The 20151-nt window shown below is 36.2% G+C and overlaps 1 protein-coding gene across 1 annotated transcript in view; it reads left to right on the top strand.

The window, feature by feature from the left end:
• The window catches only part of BRIP1 (BRCA1 interacting DNA helicase 1), a gene marked incomplete at both ends in the record, with an annotated part of 117959 nt that overhangs the window by 16958 nt on the left and 80850 nt on the right, over positions 1 to 20151 (top strand). The gene's annotated exons all lie outside the window — the stretch shown is intronic.

The following is a 20151-nucleotide window of genomic DNA, read 5'->3' as shown; positions in this document are numbered from 1 at the left end:
TACAAGTTTGTTTCCTTGAAAAAACATGTTCGTATTTGCTTTCAACAGGTGCTTGTATCTTAGTTAATGAGTACAATTGTTTCGATTAGTTTTACCAAAGAAAAAGTCACTGATCTGTAGGTTTTTCTTAAATCGTTTCCCTGAATGTTTTGAAATTATAAGTAAATAAGTCTCCTCCGTGTGAGCCCATGTTATACACACAAAGTTTCCTTTCACTTGGCAGCAAGAATGCTTTTGCACGTTCTTTGTATGCGATTTGAATGCAGTATTCAGCCAGTTAATTTCTTCTTTCCTTGTTTCTTGTTCCATTGCACTGCATTGGAGATTCTAGTGTATTTTTCTTGAGTTGTGGGGAATTGCTCACTGGCATTGGCTGAAAGGAATCAAATTTCTCAATTTCAAACTATGTAATATCTGATTTCACTGACAACAGATATCTAATTATGGTTAATCTGTTCCTCACAGAAGTTCTGCTTTCTTCTCTATTAGTTCTTACTGTTATTTATGGTCAGCTCTGAGGAACAGGAATATAAACCTGCAATATAACTCTGTAATTCATGCGCATTTTTTCTTGTAATGCTTGGAAGAGTGACTTTTTTGCATTTAAGCCATCATTTATTATTTTAAAAAACCCTCTCCACAAACAAAACAAAAACCTCTCAAAAAAGCAGAAAACCCAAAATCCCCAGCATGGTGGAAATAAAGGTTTCAGACCATTTCCCTCATCTCTAAGGTTCCTTAGCAGAGAATATTTAAAAAAACAAAATAAAAAAGATCCCTTCTTTTTTACAAAACCCTCATGTTAGTTTTATTATTTAACTGAAGAGGCTGCAAAGTGAGGGTTTTTTCTTTGCTGCTTGTCTATAAAGAATTACAGTCATCAGTGCAATTACTGACAGTAACCATTAGGTGACCACATTAGACCAGGTAATGTGCAGTCACTGAAAAAAGCAGATTACTGACTATAAATTTATTGAACCTAGCTCTCAAAACTCTGCACTTTATATGCAAAGTAAACGATCTGAAAATAAATTTTGCATTCAATTTATTTAAGAATTGAAATGGTAAGCGTATTTCAGTTTTCACTATCGTTGTCATTTTACTAAATGTTGAACAGTGTGCGATGGTTGATCTTAAGTATACAGACCTGACAAAGTGTGTATGAGAATAGTAATCTGAATTGAAAGTATAGAGAGACTTTGTAATGACATTTAATAAAGAAGGAAAGAGATTGCTGGACAGCTCTGGTACCCTTCCCCCTCCCACTGCCCTTATGTTTTACTGAAAGGTCACCTAGCTAAACACGTTGAGTGGTTTTTTTTCTTTGTGGGAACACTTCCATGATCCTAGCGAAAGTATTGATAAATATAAATTGCAGGCAATTGAAGGATGGTATTTTAAAATCACATTCCCAATATTTTTGTATGGATGCCCTTTTTCATTCTTCTTTTATTCTGGTTTGGGTTGCCTTTGAGTCTGAGATTAATATGTTGAAAACACAGAATAATGTAAGCATAAGCATATTAGTACAGGGAAACAAAGGTATTTTTATTTCATCATCATACAGAATATTGCTTACATACACATTTGCATTTCAAAACTGTTTCTCAGCTGGGGAAATTGCTGTCTCTCAACAAATGTAGCTATTAAAGAAATTGTTCAAGACTATCAAGATCTGATTAATACACGTGGTCATGTACCTCACTAACTATTATGAGTTAAGCAGACTTTTTGAGGGCTCAGCCTGTTTTATGAATTGGAGTTTTAACCTTGGAATAAGTGAAAAATAAAGTTTTTTTCAAATGTCTGGAAGGCTGAAGGCAATGCTCTGAATTTTGAGTACCATCTGTCCGGGTAATTTGATGGAGCTTGAATTTGCAGAATCACAGAATCACTAAGGTTGGAAAGGACCTTCAAGATCATCAAGTCCAACCATTAATCCAGCGCCACCATGTCCCCTAAACCATGTCCTGAAGCGCCACATCCACACGTTTTTTAGGCATGTACATTGGGTTTCAGTTTGGTTACACTTACAGATGCATTTTTTCAGTTCAGCATTCTGTTTTAATTTTAAGAATTTGTGTCTCAGCAACGATGTCCTTTGTTCTGCACCTCCAAAAGAAGCCCTACTTCTTGGGTGGCTCTGTTTCAGTAGCTCACTTCCAGCACTCATGCTGCATGTTTCTACCTGTTTGCTTGAAAATGAAAACCTCTTTGACAATTACCCCTAGTTGGTTTGCTTTGTAAATAAAATTAAGTTTGCTTTTCTGGAAAGCCCATTGTTAATTTAATTCAGGTAGTAAGTTGTATGTTACTTTCCTTGTTTGTATATAAGGAGAGTGCTAGAGACAGAAATAGCATCTTACTGCGCTTTTCCTTCACTTTGGTTCACTTCGAATTTCATAGACTTTTTTCACTTTAATAAAATACAGGTATATGTTCTTTTTTGCTGTAAGAATGGTAAACCAACATTTTTTGTCCTCAGTCTATGGGAATATAAAGAATGGAAGGTGTAACACCTGCCACAGCAGGCAGAAGTTGAGAACCCTGCCTGACAGAGTTTGTGATGAAGGATGTTAGGACCCTAGAGCTACCACGCAAGTGGTGTTCTCTTATTGCTTGTCCTGTTATTCAGAACTTCATTACACGATGTCAGAAATAAAATTAATTTATGGCAGAAATAAAACAAATAATACCATTTGAACTTCCAAGTCTGGAATTTAAGGGGCTTTTGTGAGTAATATTTATTTCTCTTATTTTGTCTGGAATTTCAGGTTGCTTTGTATACATTAAACAAGTAATCTTACAATATTTGGTGAAAGTGGTGACCCCTGTGTTCATGTTGGAGCTGGAGAAACAAACTGGCAAAAATTTAATGATTTGTTTCAGACTTCTGAAGTGTATGAGATATTTTTTCTCTCTATTATACTCACCTAGAAGAGATACCAACCTACTAGAAAGATTCCATGTGCAAATAAATAGAGGGCAAGTAAAATTTCTAAATGTCACCACATTAGGTTAATCATAAAATGAGAAGACTGGGTGCTGCTTATAGAACATCTGAGATGAACGTTATAGAAGTCAGTAGAGTACGTTGCTGTAGGAGCCAGCATTTTAGTCACATACTCCTTCCAGTGCTAATGCGTGCAAAAAGCATCCATTAATGGCTTGCATTTTTCTCTATTAGCGTTTCTCCAGGTATATTATTTCTTGGGAGATTCTGTAGAAGCTGTCTACTGCCAGGAAGAGGTAGTAGTCACTTCTCTATATTTTGCTCCAGAGTGCCCCTTACAACAAGATATTTATAATCTGTAGAATGTTATTCAACTGTTTTAAGAATTTAAAGTCCACAACATTGTAAGCCTGCATCCTTTCCTAATGATCAGTCTAAGAAAAGACTGTCAGGTGGAAGGTGCTTTCCAAAGACCTTCTCACCTAATGTATGAACTGCTGTTATTACAAAAAATTCTGAATTAAAAATAATTCACCTGTTATGTCCCTCTATGCTCCTCCATCCCCTAGGTTTTTTTGTTTGTTGTGGTTGGGGTTTTTTTGCATTTTGTTTTTTGGTTTTTTTTTTTAATCAAAGCAGCTGTAGCAGAAAGAGCTCAGTGCAGTTTTGTGGGAAAAGGTCTGCCACCTTGTTATCTCTCTGTAAGTTGGAATTATGAGATGGAGTGTGAATACAAAAAAAGCAATGGTAGATAAACTTGGCTTTATCTTAAGTGTTTGAATAAACATATTTTTCATGGAAGAGTGGCTGTTTAAAATATATGTATGGCAAATATCGGATGTTAAAAATGCAGTGGAGGAAAATGTGTGGATGAGGAGATGTTTATCTGATGCACTGTTTTCTTCATATTCAATAGGTGTCTGTTTGTTATGAACGGCTGTGATGCCATTTTCATGAATGGAATCATCTACAATAACATACAAATTTTTATTGTTGTTATAGGAGTTCTGGCACATTAACTTTTTAAAAAATAAGCTTAATCTTAACATTTACTAAATTGCAAACCTAGATCATTTTTAGGGCTACTAAAACTGGTGATGCTATGCAACAAAAATGCATTTATGTGAAAATCAGTAGCAACTCCAGCAAAAACACTCTATAAAAGAGAATATCAGAAGGTGAAAAGATTACTCAGAAATCTAAGATGCTTTTAAACAAGATTAAGATAAGGACCATTAGGGTTCATGTCGCTGACCTGTCTGCATTAAGATATATCTTGCCTGGTGCCTGCGTCTTAGATGATTCATTCAATATGTGTCATATCAAAGTCAAGGTATCCAGCAAGGAGAAAAATGCTAATGCTTATAAATTTTAGTGATATTCCATCATGATGAATTAACTGACCTTTCTTTAGTAGCTTTTTTACAAAATAAGCTTTGGACAATAATGTTAATGTTGGTGTTTTTGTTTTCTGGTGCGCGCTTTTTTTTTTTATCCTGTGGCGTTGTTGGTTAATTTGTATCTGCTAATCGCTGAGCCATAGCTCAGAAGTAACATTTTTAAAGTAAAATAGTTGCTCAGAAGGCTCTGACTGTTTTCATCAGTAAATCTTATAAACTGGTAAGTGTTCTTCGCTTGAGAAAACCAAGATTTATTTACCACTTTTTTCTTTTTCTCCTACACCTTTAAGATGTTCTCCATTGATTCAGATTAATAATATTTCTTTTATATCTGCATTGTTTTACAAAGCCTTAACTTTGGTGGTCAAATAGCAGTTTTACTGTGTTGCACACTGTTGCTGTCTATTTTGCAGTATACTGCATCAAATTGTTTTGAGAGGGAAATGTCTTGGAAAAATGAAGAGAATTTCAAGAAACACCAGCCTTAAAAGATAGAAATAATAACTGCTTTGTTGCTGTCTCATGAGCCTCTTAGAAGTGGCTGGATGATCAAAATCTACATTTTAAAAATTATTTGCCTTACTCCTTATGAAGTATTTGTATCCAAATGTCTGTCAAATAGATTCCTTTTTTTTTATACCAGTTGTGTTACTGTTTTAAAATGCAGGTGACAGTTTGAGGTTTACAGCTACGATGCTATATGAATTTCACCTCTAATGAGGAGTTAATTACAAAAGTAGTGAAGATAATAGAAATGGAAAAGAAAATGAATGCAGAATTTTAAAATGTTTCTTATATTGCATTAACATTGATTCTTTTTGGATGTATAATTTCCAGCTAATTAATGTTTGTAGGAGAATTTAGTGAAGAAGAATGAAAAAGTAGCAAGACTTTCTTAGAACTAAACAGTAGCTGCTGGCAAATTGTTGAACTGTCTAGAGCTTTTGCTGTGTACTGCAATGATTCCAAGGGTTGTTGAAGAGTAACTAACAAATACTGTGGTGGAACAGTGTAGTCTAAGGTATTTGTTTCCTAGAGCACTTTTCTTGTGGATGACATTTTTTTCAGACTGACTTATGTCTAGTAAGGTTAGCTGGTATATCCTAAAGAAGGTTCTCATGCATCTCATATTAAGGGGCAGCTTTGAGATTTGTTCCTGTTCACCTGTCCTTCGTTGGAAGCTGGAACGGAGGAAAAGAACAACAGAATAGACAAAGTAAAAGAGGAAACAGGAATTAAAAGGCTAATGGAAAGCACTGGTCCATTATTTTGTAACTAACGGTATAATGTAAAAGCAACCAAAACCACGAGAAAATAATAAATTTTAGGTGACTTTATCACAGATGCTATTGAAGTTTAAATATGAGGGTGAATATTTGTAAAACAGCCAGCTCTAACAACAGTTAATTGTTACTTTTCCATGCAAGTTAGCATGTACACGAGTTTTGTGTACAATAAATCTGAGACCAAACTATTCAATATCTAATCTTGAATACATCTGGCAGTCTCAATCCTACTACTAATGAACAAATACCCTGCATCATAAATTGACATTACCATGTACTATGTTAGTTAGGAAGGCAGAACTATTAATGTGTAGGTACAGACCAATTAATGCTGCATTGCAATTGCTGATTTCCTTGAGAATTTTGGGGTAATGATAATGGTTATAATGATAAATATATAGTAACTTTTGTCACTTGCAAAAAATAAATGTTGATTTCACATTTGGGTTTCTACATATCTCATAATTTTAAAAGCTGCTAGTTCAGGGAGTAAGTTCCGTCAGTCTCATGCCCTTTTCCTGTTCTCTTGGCTGATCACGTTTTCTTCAGTGAGAACAGTCAGGATTGGGTGACAGCAAATCCATTTGGACTGGAACACCTCTGTTTATCGTCTCGGTTCCTTTTCCATATTTAAGATATCAACGAAAGCTGTAGTGAAGTTGCAGACAAGTGCTGTTTACCAGGCTGTTGACATACCATTCTTGGCAGTATTACCCAACTTCAGGTGAGCAGGTTTTACCAATATCAATTAATGCCATGAGCAGTGTAGAGCATGGCAATAGATCTAACTTGTGCTGCTTTCAAACAGACTGAGAATCTTCAGGTTCGGTCTAGGTAGTTACTTGGAATAAACAGGAGGGACCTCAGTTTAACCTCTGACTATCGCACTCTTCTGCCATTACGCAGCAGTGTGTCTGCATTGGATATAAGACCAAGTCCTTGAATATACTGTCTCCTGGCCTGGACATAAATGTGCCACCCCTATATATGACAGGCTGAGGGAGGGATACAGTTTCAGTATTAGTTCTGAACGTCTGGCTCTTCTTAGTTTAAGACAGACCCTTTTTATTACTGAGATTTGTATGAGGTTGGTAGAAATTTTTTTTTTTAAAGAAGTCTATGTCAGAGTGGCAGAAAATGAATTGGTCATAACGCTGAAAAAAGAACAGAATATTTTCCTTTCTAAAACTTTCCTGAAACATGGTTTTGTAAATAAATTATAAAACGCCCATTTTTTTTCCTGCCATCAATTAAAAAAACCTGCTGCCTTCAGACAACTCTTACTTATTTAATAAATTACATCAATAAATTTACAAAAGGTGGTAGTCTGTTTAACCAGGCCTATTAAAAGCATTAAGATTTGAGTACTGGCTGTTAAAATGAGTAAATGGCAATATCACAAAGTTAAAGAAATGCCAAAAAACATTTTCCAGAGTACTGGGATTGTAACAATACCATTAATGAGGGCAAAGAGGTTTTAATGCAATTTGCACATTCTAAAGTTTCAAAAAGAGGTTTTGAGTTAGTGCATTATTAATGTTCTGAACATCTGGAACTATGTAAGAGCCATAGACATTGAGCAAGTGCAGGGTTTCCCCACTAGGTCTTATGCTGACTGATTTCCTCCCTAGCGAAAAGCTTGTTTTAAGAAGTTTGAGACAGTAAAATGACAATATCCAGATAAGAGATAAACATTCCACAGTGCCTTTTTGCTTGTAATGTGTACAGAGGAAAAATTGAAAACCATTAGGTTTGTGTAGTTAAAAGGTGAATTTGAAATTAAATAGGAAGATAGTTATTTACACCACGGATGATTGTTCCGTGGTGTAGTTGCACTGATTGCAGAGTGCTGATGTGAGAAGTTATCTAGTAACGTCGGGTGGGTTCCATAAGATTGCTTAAATTTTTCTGTTGAGTGTATTTGGGTGTAATATGCAGGGATAAATGCTTTATCAAGAGTAATATTGTCCTTGATATTCCTGTTGACAGCTGTAGGAGTACTTCGAGGAAGTAGAAAACTACAGGTTTACTCCTGTGTGTAAAAATTTGCAGGATGTGGGGATCTGCTCACACCAAGTATGTTTTATGACAGAAATTTGGTCTTCGAAGTTACATAAACTTTAACTTTCTGCATAATTTTCATGTTACAGAATGTAACTTACACTGTTACAGCTTTAAAATTATACAATAAATGGAATGTTTCAATGTGAAATCTAGTTTTAGATGTTGCAACTATAGCTAATATCCAACATCACATTCATGATGAAAAGAAAGGAGGCCTTTAAACAGGCTGGCATATCAGGGGTAAGTTATGAAATAATTGTAAATTAATAATGATACTCACTTTCTGCACAGCATTTGCTTGCTGCTCTCAAGGGAAAGGCATTCTCTTACTCCAGAAGCCTTATTTGTTTGAGCCAAACAGCTGCAACGGTGCTGTTACAGTATGTAAGAAACTCTAAAAACAAGAGAAGACTTTAGGGAATAAAATTCTGTCATCCTCGCTATCTCAAACTATGTTCAAGTACCTCACAATGAAAGTAGAGCAAAATGATGGAAGAGTAATTATGTTAAAGAGTAATTATATTAAACATGTGAGAAGCACTCTGTGTCTCTTTCCTGGCACGAGCGACTCTGTGCAATGCCCTCTGGAAGTCACTGGAGTTGTTTTCAGTGACTGCAGAGGGCTGAGGTAGGGCTCATGACACTGAAGTGACCCTTTGGGTTTTTTCTTTTTCTTTGAAAAGAAAGGCTTAGTGCCAGGTTCTAAAGCTGTGTCTTTTGCCTTACTCTGATGAAAGTCTTAGTAAAGTGATTTCAGTCTGATGGGGCAAAATTTTGGGAAAATGTGGTCTAAAAAAGCCAAATTCTAATGACTGAAAAACTATGCGTTTCAACATTTCTACCTAATAAGTGTAGATAGAAATTTCTTTGTCCACTATTGTTTCTTCATTGCTAGCTTTTCACTCTTGCTCTGCACTGGTAGTTTTCTTTCTGATCTTTATCTCAGCTTCTTCATGTTTTATGGGGGGGTTTTGCTCTCATCATATACAATATCTACTTTCAGTTTTATTCTCTATTTGTCCATCATTTAAGCATTTAAATGTCTCTAGTATAAACTGTCTAGCTATTGGGGCCCTCACATTCATCCAAAAGACAATTTTCAGGCTTGCTGCGCATTATCTGAGGTGTCTTCTGAGAGCTGCAATAACCCCTGTAAATCTTAATGTGATTTCTGACGTCTGCAGTTTCCATTTTTCCCAGTGACTTGGGCATAGCAAAGACTTGTATGTAAAAATCACTGTGTGTGGTGGAAGATTTCAACCATTCCAGCACACCACTTTTCTCTGCCTAGGGTACTCAAGACTATTGTGGTGGAATCGGTTCAAATAGAGAAGAATAGTAACAGAAGGAATAGTGAAATTAATACAAAAGAATTAGAGTTTTTCTGTAACCAGGTGTATAATCTTTATCCTCAAATTCTGTTGGCAAGCCTCCTTCTTTCCCATCATCAATTCAATCAAGTTACTCTGGCAGACTAAATTTGAAGATGGAGCTGGCAGTTCAGACCCTGGCAAGATCATTTCTTGTGTAATTATAGAGGCTACAGCAAACTTATCTCCTTGAAATAAGAAAGCCAGAATAGTGCTGAATTATGCTCCAAAGGAGTAATTGAAGTTCTCCTAAACTTCTGAAGCTGATGTGTGTTCTGTTACAATGATCTATTAGAATGTTTCCACTTAGCTTTTTTTTTTAACCTCTTGAGTTGTTTGGGTTTTGATTTTTGGGGTGTTTTTTTCCCCACTGCTTGGTTACTGATGGCTAATTTCAGTTTTGACCATCCACATGTGTTACACCAAAGACAAAATTTTATCTTTGGGGGATGATAACTGAGAATCTGAATAGTTGCACAATATTTGTTTTCTTTCTTAAAGGTTCCTAAATTACTGGCTGTGGAGTAATTTTCCTGGTTTCTGGGAAATTAGAGACGATCCAAACATTAAATATGCTTAGAGAAGTTAGAGGAGATGATCCAGCAGCTTGCTGCTGAAGGGTGAGGTTCTTCCCCCTTTCCTTGTGATTGTTCTTGTGCTACTCTGATTTTTGTGTCAGTTGATTCAGATCTCCAGGACAAAGGAAAAGTTTTTATCCTTTATTTCCACACACACACACACACCCCCCCCCCCCCCTGCCAGTTAGTTTCTTGCTGGCCTTGTGAACTGATTTGGCTCACCTGGAGGCAGGTAAGTGTTAGAGAGAGCTCAAGGGAAGAGATGATATTGTGCACTCAAGGAAGGGAGCGTGATCATCCCTTTTACTGCTAGAGCTCAGTCTCGGAGATGAAACATTACTGTGCTTTTTTAAAACCCATTTTTCAGCGATTGACCTTAATATGGGAATCTATAAAAGATACCAATCTGGAAATTCTGATCTTTTTATGAAATATGGTATACAGTGTACAGTTGTTAGTATGAAATTGCAGCATCGTTAGCTGAGTCTGCCTTTACCGCATATTAACCAGATGAACTGGAGAGTTACTCCAGTAACTCTCAGGTGAATAGTCTGGGTGAATGGAAGTTTGGGCAAAGTGATACGAAAGGAATGAACTGCTCTGACGTTGCGTTCTGTGGAAACCCATAGAAGCTGTGGGAGTGGCAGAGCCATTTGCTGTTCGTATGTACTTCTCATTGCAGTCAGACCCTTTTACACACGACCACCCCTCGAGTACACAATGGCCATTGTGACTGAGTGTTGCAGCAGTTTGGTGCTGTTGGCTCAGGAGAAATTTCTAGGTGTGATTTGGGTCCAACCGTATCTTTTTGAATTACTGGCTACAAAGAATGAACAAGTATCCTTTCCGTGGCTTACTGAACTGCTACCGTGACCAGCAAGGGACTTGCAATTACTCAGGTGCCCTGTGGCACTTGCTTTTTACATGGAGCAGATACACTTTCTGATAGCATCTGCACATTGTATAAAGTAGAATCTGTAGCGACAGTCTGTGGCAGATTATTGGGTATTACGTCTAAAAAATTATATGCCATACGGTAGATGAGTGTTTTGCTTATGAATTTCACACCCTTAGAGCTGTGCAGTTTAATATTTTATTATGCTGTTAGTTTAAATACCCTGAGCATACAGCATCAGGAAAATAAATTAAAAATCTATTATTATTTCTCACTTCTGAGCTCTGACTTGTCAAAGTGCTGCAAGCTGAATTGTTGTATCTAGTTAGCACATGCTCCAATTTCAGTTGTAATTAACACTTTCTGCTTGCACAATTTTCCTACCATTTAAGTAGTAACTGCATTGAAAATGAATTTTCACAGTCATGAAATTTTCACTCTGTGAATGATGGAGTCTAAATAGTAAATAACAATTACAGTCAACATGTGTTTTTTCCTCAAGAGCTTTTAATGAAGGGCAGAGAAAGTGGGATGGAACACAGTAGTTCTTAATAAGGAACAATATTCATAAGCAACATTATTTTTAAGAAGAAAGTGTAACTTGCACAGGTTACTTCGTTACTGTTGTTCTGTACCAGTGCAACCTGCAGCGTTCCTGGTCCCTTTGGCAGATCTTAGAGGTTCACTGCCTGATGTGGTAGAGATGCGACTTCTTCATGTGTCAAAACCACTATATATGAGATAAAATATACTTGAAAGCACATATTTAGGTAGAATGTTCTGTATCAGCAATGTAACAGAATATACAAGAATTTGAATATTCAATGTATTGAAAGGGACACTTGAGCTATTTTAACTTGAGAAAAAATCTGCTGCATTGGAAAATCAGAAAGCCTATGAAATTGTGTCTTAGAAAATCATGCCTTAGGCTTAGTTGCTAATTGGGTAAGCTAGCTTTGTGACAAAATGTAGTTGGTGAGGTGGTGTATTTTGAAGAGTATTCATGGCATTTTGATTCAGTTCACAGTGCAAAATTTGCAAAAATGTTTTGACTTGCACAAAACAAAACTTCTGTTTTATGGCTTACAAAAGAGCCAGTTGGCTGGTTAGTAGCCAAATTGCAGTGTGTTACATCTGAAACTTTGTTTTCAGCTTTTTCCTCCTATTTTTGATCATGAGGTGAGACGTTCTTTCTTAAGATCAGGTACTCTGAAAGGTCTGTTGTTCCTCCCTCTTCCTACTTTTTTTTGTCATGGAGAGGAGATAGAGTTGCATACTTTGAAGAAATACACTAGCTTTTTTTTTTTCTTTTACTTTTTTTTTTTAACTGTAGTATATATGGTGAAGGTATATCGAGCATTTACTGTTGGGGAAAAAGGTCGTCCAAGTTACCTAAGGTCAGATATGTATTTTTCACTTGGGAAGGAAGCATATGTAATTTAAAAAAAAAAAAAAAAAATCCAAACACCTCCCCAAACTAGAAAACCAGCTCCTTACTTAGCGTAACTTAGCACGGTTCCGGTGAGGTCGCTGGATTTATAGTAAAGTTTGCATTTAAGGATCCTGATTCCAGGTTTTCTTCCCCAGCATCAGATTCTTTTTGTGAGATAAATAACCATTCCCCATTCATTCGTATTATTAGTGCTATTTTATCTACGGAACCCTGTCTTACCTCTCGCTTGTTATAGGAATGTTATATACTTAGTTAACTTTGGCAGATTGCTTTAAAATTTTCTTTTAGTAAAGTCATGGAATAGCTTCTTGCTATGTAAGATTAATTGCTTATTGTTCCCTCCTTAATTGCTGCTGACTGAAGTGCATGTTTCTAATACTGGTGACGTTGGTGAGGGTCGTCATTTGCGTTGTCATGATTGCAGAAAGTTTTATCACTTTGCATTTCTGTATTTTAACTTTTGCTTCATTCTTTGACTTAGTTCTGGAATTGTACTGATTTCTCTGTTTAATGGTCCTACTTCCCAAATCAGAGGTTTGAGATGTCTCCAAGAATCCGAGCCGATACCGTTCCCTGTTATCATAATTTATCATTATGTAATTACCTATTCAGAGCTAAACATCGAGCTTAATATACATGGCTGTTGCTGCGAAATTGTCTTAGTTCTTTTACGTGCACTGATTTGCTGTATAACAAGGGAAAAATGACTAAACTTTCTGAGAAACTAAAGAGACTATTAAACTTTCTTCAAATTACTTAATAACTACAGGAATAAACTGCCTTCTATAAATTTAAGAATATTTTCTGTTGGTGTTTATAGAAGACTAAAAGCTAAAACCTGTTACTCTCCCACTCTTGGAGTCAGTTCCCCATGACAGGCATCTGTCTGCCCCCATTTGCTGTGTGAGCATTTGTGGACTTGGTCGGCGTCGTGCCTAGGACTGCGCTGCACGTCTGTGTGAATCAGTTGTCCCAGATGGTACCGTGCTTCACTGCTGATGTGCCACTAAGACAACCTTGTCTTTTTTTTTTTTTTATTATTATGGAAAAAAAGAGGTCAAAGATGACTGAACTTGGTTTTTGACTGAAAACCAAGATGCTGACTTAATTCATGAACAGCTAATAATTTTGTATTTGATTCCAGACCAGGATCTGAACAGTCCTTTTAAAAAGAAATTTTTCTGGAGAGCTTTTTTTTGGCGTGAAGGATTGCTTTCTCACTGGAATGTGAGAGTGTAATGATAGCCTAGAATGAATGTACAAGCAGTTCTTGTAACACAGAAAGCTGTTGTCTTGGTTAATTTTAAAACCACAGAAGAATCACTAGTTTGAACCAGGTTGTTTAGAAACAGGTACGATGGAGCTCAAAGACTGAATACTTAAAGGCTATCGAGATTGTTTTGTGGTAAAACATGTTGGGGTTTTTTTTAATCATTTTCTATAAAAAAGCTTCTTTAACTGTAGAAGCAACATATTAACCATGTTATTCTACAGTCTTTGGCGTGCAAAACATTTCATTTTTCATTACTGTTGTCGCCGTTCACATATTCCATTATTTAAGGAGGTTATTGAAAAATTGATGGTATGTTGGTACCAGAGAGACATCCTGTAGGCTGCAGTGTTGATTTATGGCACATGGAACACAGTTCAGTGCTTCAGTTTCCTGCTGGTGAGCGGCACTTTGTCATTGTCCCTAAAGAAAAATCATACCAGTGAAATCCCTTGTGTTTCCCCCAAGTTGAGTGATGCATACTTTTTCTTCAGAAGTGATTATGAATTATTCACCTTTTATTGTGCTGGAGTGTGCACATGGTGATCAGAATCTTGTTCATAATACAGAGTTTTTCACCATGTTCAGGGTTTAGTTTAATTATGTAGTTGAGTTGCATGGTAGCTTTTATCTTTTTTCTGTATTTTTTTTCTCCACAGTGTGTCTGCCGGGTCTGTGTAGGCTAGCACAGATTTTACCCTGTATTTCCTGCCATATGTAGGTATCTCAACACATAGAGTCTTGGTCCTAAATGTTTGTTTTTTCTTTCATGTTTGTTTAAAATTTTCCTTGAGAAAATAAGTACTTAAAAAGACACTTTTTCCACACAAGTTCTTGATAATCACACAGAGACTTAGATGTTTTTGAAATTTTATTCTTCAAGCTGATTTTCTGTTGCGAAGAAATGGTAGAGAGATCTAAGTGAAAAATCTCTTGAAATAGCACATGTAGTAGTGATACAGATTTCCACTGAGGGCAACTTTCTCCTGGGAGATATGTTGAGGAGAGACTCCATGATATAGACCACCTGTTAGGAAAATTAAAAGGCTGTGTGATCTTTCTTCATAACTCTGGAAGAAACGTAAAACGTCAGAATAAATGTGTGACTTGGGTCGAGGTCCCTTCGCAGCTTCCTGGATTCCATCTCTGGACCATTGAAGGATTTCCAATAAAATAACTTTTCTTACAGAAGATAATAACCTGCTGAGCGTTGATCGACTTCCGCGATTTTGTTTCCATTTTGGAATCATGACTGTCTGTGCAGCTTAAGTTTTTAAAATCACTTTTCTTTTAACTGCTTTCACTTCAAATATATGCGTTCTTATTTTATGTGCTTGATTTTTGCTGTAACAGATGGTAAGGGTTAGCAGTTAAATACACATTAGAACATCTTCCTCATCAGCGGAAAAGGAGATGTTCTAAAAAAAAAAAAAAAAGGAAAAAAGACAGGAATGTGTGTTTTCCTCTGGAAGTTGAGCATGCGTTCTGGTCTCATTACTTCACAATTCCTTTATTTCAGGACTTTTCTAAGGCCTTTCCACATTAAAATTCCTCTCTGTGTTGCCTAGTCTTCATATTCCTTAAAACGAAGAAATCAGTCTGACAATATTATGATCACTGTATTCTTTAATTATTAGTTTTACAATGAAATGCTTTCTTTTTCCTGACAGCAGAAAAAATGTTTCTTTTTTTAATCTTTCCTGTTTGCGATTGCGGAGCATTTCACTACAGAGGCTCTGTAACACTTTGGGAAAGGAAATCGCACAGATATTGTTCTGGAGGTAGTACTCTGTAAACCAAGTCTGGTTCAGAAGAGCACATCTTTACATTGCTGGTCATAGCCCCACAATGATAATAAATAGTTGGGGAAATGTGCAGTAGAAAGGAGGCATAGCCTCTCCTTGATAAGAATAACATCTTTGTGTAGCCTGTTTCCATTAAAATGCTGCATTAAATCAGTTTATTTTTGGCACATAAAGAAAAGATTACCTGTGTATATATATATTTATATGGGTATTTGGTATTTTTCTCCAGTTTCCTATTAACAGTGGGATATTAACATTCTATTTTGAAAGTAGATTTTACTTCACAAGAGAAATACTTTGGGCACAGATATTTTCATGTTCTTTTTAAATGAAATGTGCTATAATTAGAAATGGAGAAAATGGAATCTGAAGCTTAAAATACTTTGTGAATAGATGCATCAGTATTTTGTATCAGCTTAGTAATTCAAAAGAATGAATTTTAAATACCTCCTTGTATTACGTTAGATGCCTCTCTTAAACATGAAGAGGTTTCTGCGAATCCGTCTATTGCTTAACCTTTCATGAAAATCTAATTGAGTGCAAACAACTGCTTAAATAATTCAATGAACTAAGTTATTCTTGGCTGGTATAGTCCCAGCCTAGTGCAGTGCAAATGTCTGGGTGTCAAGCAAAATTGAGGGTTTTTTTTTTCAGTGAGAAATGAGATTAAGAATAAAATCACTGTTGAAAGAGTGTATGGGTTGAATAAGAAGGAAAAAAGGGAAAAAAGATTAAATGTAAATTAGCTCACTAGTTTGGTAAATGGCTTGTTGCCAAAAGGTGCGTATTCTTTCAGCCCTCTTGAAAGCACGTAATATTTTTGGTTATGTTGATGAATGTTACTGGGTTTCATTGCTTTCTTTTCATGCGTGACCTTTTATACTTTTTAAGGGACACTGTACTTTTTATAGTACTATTTTAATAGTTCTAGAATGCTATTCCAAATTTATTTCAAAGATTTGGGTAATGGACATTAGATTTTATTGGTTAGTTGGCCCAGATATTTTCCCTCCTGTTTTTGGAAGGAAACGTAGCATTTTCCTCTCACACGAATCCTTCCAGGCAGTTATCTCTTGTCCCTTCAATCTTTTATTCCCTTTTCATTCTTCTATTTACTTTCTTCCTTCTACTGTTTCCTTTGTGTTCACTTTTAACCACAAAGGACGACTATTTTTTTTTTGTGGCCCTTTTTTTTTTTTTAATTAAAGGTGGAAATGGAATTAATTACTGATCCCACGCCACCACACTGGCTTTGTAAACTGTTGTTTCCCCCAAATTGAAGAGTTCCAATAGTTCTGGAGGTCAGTTACCTACAGGATTTTGGGTCCTTTAGTACAGAGCCTTGGCAACCCTTTTAGTTCAGAGAACGGTCAAATAACTTTTGCTAATTCTATACTTTTCCAAAACATCTTAGTTCTTGAAGAAATTCATTTAATATGAGCCCGTAATACCAGTAGGTAAGTGCTGTGAAAAAAGCGGGTGGAGTCTGGCCAGATACATTCTCCAGGGTTACTTTGAAATAACATGAATTTAAGGCTGCTAGTGTTTAAGCAACGTACTAAACACATTTATTTAATAACTGAATGTATTTTGGGATTATCACTAACACAGGGACAGTTTCATTCTTTCATAATAGAAGTAGAACATTTAACCAGGTAATTAACCACCATGCTGAACAGTCGAGAGCTTTGAGACCACTGGGAGAGTGGTTTGAACAAAAAGTCACAGCTGTAGCAAACCAGCTGACTCAGCAAACTGCATCATCCTGGAAGCTTATTAAAGGTAATGCAATACCTATGGAATTAGATACGTTATAAAAACATCTGTGCCTTGAGATCATCAGAGGATTACTTTAGTGGAAAATATGATGTCCTCCATCCTAATAGCTTGAATTTGTAGAAGGATCTGTCAGAGCATTCAGTTTTTTTGTTTTGTTTTACTGAAAGGAAGAGAGGAGGCAGCTGATGCAGATGCAGGTTGAGTTGTCCTGTGATATATAAAACAACCTGTACTTTTTTTTTTTTTGTAGACAGTCCAAATGGTGAGAAACATTTTTTTGTAGTGAGAAAAGAAAACTGCATTTCTTTTTGACATTCTCTCTATATGTAAGGCTTTTCAGTAGATGCAGAAGAAAAAAAAAGCTGCCTCTTTCTTTGGTTTTGACACCTGTTATTTTTCTGTCAAGATACAAGCACTGCATTGAAGCAAAAACATTTGATAAAACTCAATGTATAAATTTGGTACCTGCACTCCTCTGCCTCATCCACTCCACTGCCTCCTCCTGTTGCTTAGATAAGATAAAAGCACTCACTGAAGGACTGAGTTACTCAATGTCTTGAAGCAAAACAGGGTTTATGAGATCAGCGGAAAAGGAGGAGCGGAAAGATACAGAAATTAATGTCTTCTGTTACTGAAGAAGGTATAAATTATATTTACATCTCAAAATTTAAAGAAAATCTATTTAAAATGTTAGGCACACTGCTGGTGAGCCCTGTCCTAAGTAGTATGTTTTTAAAAGACTTTGCTTCATGCACATTCTTAATGACCAATGAAAACCTTTTAATTAAAAAATTTTGCAAAGAGCAAAAATTATTTAATACTAATAAGTTTTATTGTTAGATGTCTGGAATACTGTCTCTAAGTTATTTAGCTTTTTTTTGTTACCAAATCACTTACAATGTCCATCAGTTGCAGGTTTGCATCTCCCGTGGTCTATTTTATGATGTATTTGTTCTTTTTTATAATGTGTTATCGAAATTGAAATGCTGATAAGACATTAAGTGTTGCATACTTTGGAAAGGTATAAGACCTTATTAATGTATGTTTAAAATATGCAGGGATACCTGTTTCATTTTCATAAGCTTAAGTATGACTCAGATGAGAGTGGAAGTAGGACTGGTTTTAAAATTGGAGCAGCATGTGTTAGAAAAAGTTTTATTGTTTTATTTAAATGAGTAGGTTTTAGTTTTGTTCCCTCATCCTGTCTAGATTTCTCGGCAGTTGGAATTGCCTTTGGATACATTTTCTTTACTTTGTGGTTGGTTTTGTGTACATGGGGAATTTGTGGCCTTTTTCACAACGTAAGATTGTGAAAGGACCAGAAGAGCACAATTCGACAGGTTTCCTTGTCTCTCTCTGAATCTAATTATGGTTGCTGAAACAGTTGTTCATCCTGTACGTGGAGAGAGGCGCAGTTGGATATGGGCACATACATCTGCAGCTTCTTAACATGTTTTTGGTATTGCAAAGTTAAAAAAGAATAAATGTGTAAGGCAGTTCCAAAGTTACGTAGAAAAAGAAACTGTTTAATGAGGTAAAATGTAATTTCCCTAGTCTGTGTACGAGGAAAATAACAGGATGTACTTCAGTTTTGTAGATGTAAAAGCATATTCTTCTCCATCTGCTAGAGCTTTGGGGAATCCCTTTATTCCGTGTTTGAAATCTCTAATCTGTCTGTAGTGTTCTAGTTTAGCCTAGATTCCCTTTGGAAATACTTTCTATAATTAATCTCTTAGGCATTCAGCAGGGAAAGGCCCAGGCCAGGCTCTTCCATTTGGCGTGTCTCGAGAAACTTCAGGTTTTACAAACCATAGCTGGAAATGATCTTAAGATGCATATGTCTATATTACGCTTTAAAAATACAAAACACACTAGCCTATAAAGTAGCCTTGAAATTAAAGGGAAAACGCTTGTATTATGAGATTGTAGCTGCTTCTAAAACTGACACCGCCTCTTTCTCACTCCATTTCATGTACATGTAGAATTTTGGTGTCTATCTAGAAAGTGCATTAATGGGCCGATATTTAAAAGATGATGTCAGAGTACATCATTATAGCAGCGCTGTACCTCTTTATGTGTCACTTTTACGTGCTGGTGGTTTGGACGATAACCCTGTTTTCTGCTAGTGACTGCTCTTTTAGTCCCAAGTGTGGCATAGCCCTCCTAGTTCTACCAAAACGGACTCAAGTGAAGTAAGTCCTGTTGCGCAGCCTCTGGGTCGGCCGTAGACGCCTGTTTTCCGTTTCTGAAGTTTTGTGCTGACTGCATGTAGAACTTCTATTTGACCCTTCAAACACGTTTCCAGCCCACTGGAGACACGCTTTGATTTGAAGCAGTGCTTATTCAAAAAGAAAATTCTAGTAGCAAACACATGAAGAGCTCTGCATGGGAAAAGGCTTTTAGATCAATGTTAGTCCCTTGGGAATCTCTGACTTTTTGCACTAACAGTGGTGCCAATACTCCGATTTTTATTAAGAAAAACCTAATGGCTGTTTCCTTTCTCCCCCCAGCTACCCTTTATATCTGAATAACGATGAAGAGTGGAACTTCACATCATTAAAACAGGATGGAAAAATACTGAATTTGGAGAAGTGGGTTTTTTAGTGTATAATGACAGACTTTTAAGAAGGTTACAAGATGTTTGCATAAATTTCGTGCATCTTGAAATGCCTTTTGTTCAGTCATTATATAAATGTATGGGTAACAAGACAGCATATAGTTTTAAAGGTGCATAAGAATATACAGCACAATTGTAACTGATAGTTATTATTAAATAGTTAATAGCTGTTAAACTAGCCAATAAAGCCAGAGTTATTTTACTCTGCTGTCAGGTGCTGCTTAGGTCACTATCCTTTTTGTCCCGTACTGCTCTTGAACATCCTTTCATATTTTAACATGTTCCATAGCCTCCCCAAGCACTTTTTGAAGGAGGGGTTATTTCTGTGATGCTTTTTTACTCTGCTGGCAAGGTGCAATCCATTCGTCACACGAATCCATGCTGAAATATTTAACGAAAATTCCATGTAAAGAAATTTAGTAGTGGGCAAGAGTTAGGGAACACTAAACCTGAAAAAGTAACTCCTCGTGTTACAGTGTTCTCTGTTAGACCCTCCCTTATCTCCGGTATTTGCTACTTCAGAAATCACTGTCAAGAGGTAATGAATACTGCAGAAAAAGTGCGTCCTCAGCAACTTGATTGCTGCACGTTAACTTCTCAACCTCATTAAGATGCTGGAAATTACAATGAACTTGCCTTAGGGTAAAATACATTAAACGAACCTTCGGTCTTGCTTCATAA

The sequence above is a fragment of the Phaethon aethereus genome (genome assembly GCF_964289735.1).
Source record: "Phaethon aethereus genome assembly, chromosome: 19".
In the NCBI taxonomy this organism is placed as follows: domain Eukaryota; kingdom Metazoa; phylum Chordata; class Aves; order Phaethontiformes; family Phaethontidae; genus Phaethon; species Phaethon aethereus.
This window is presented reverse-complemented; position numbering and strand designations above follow the sequence as displayed.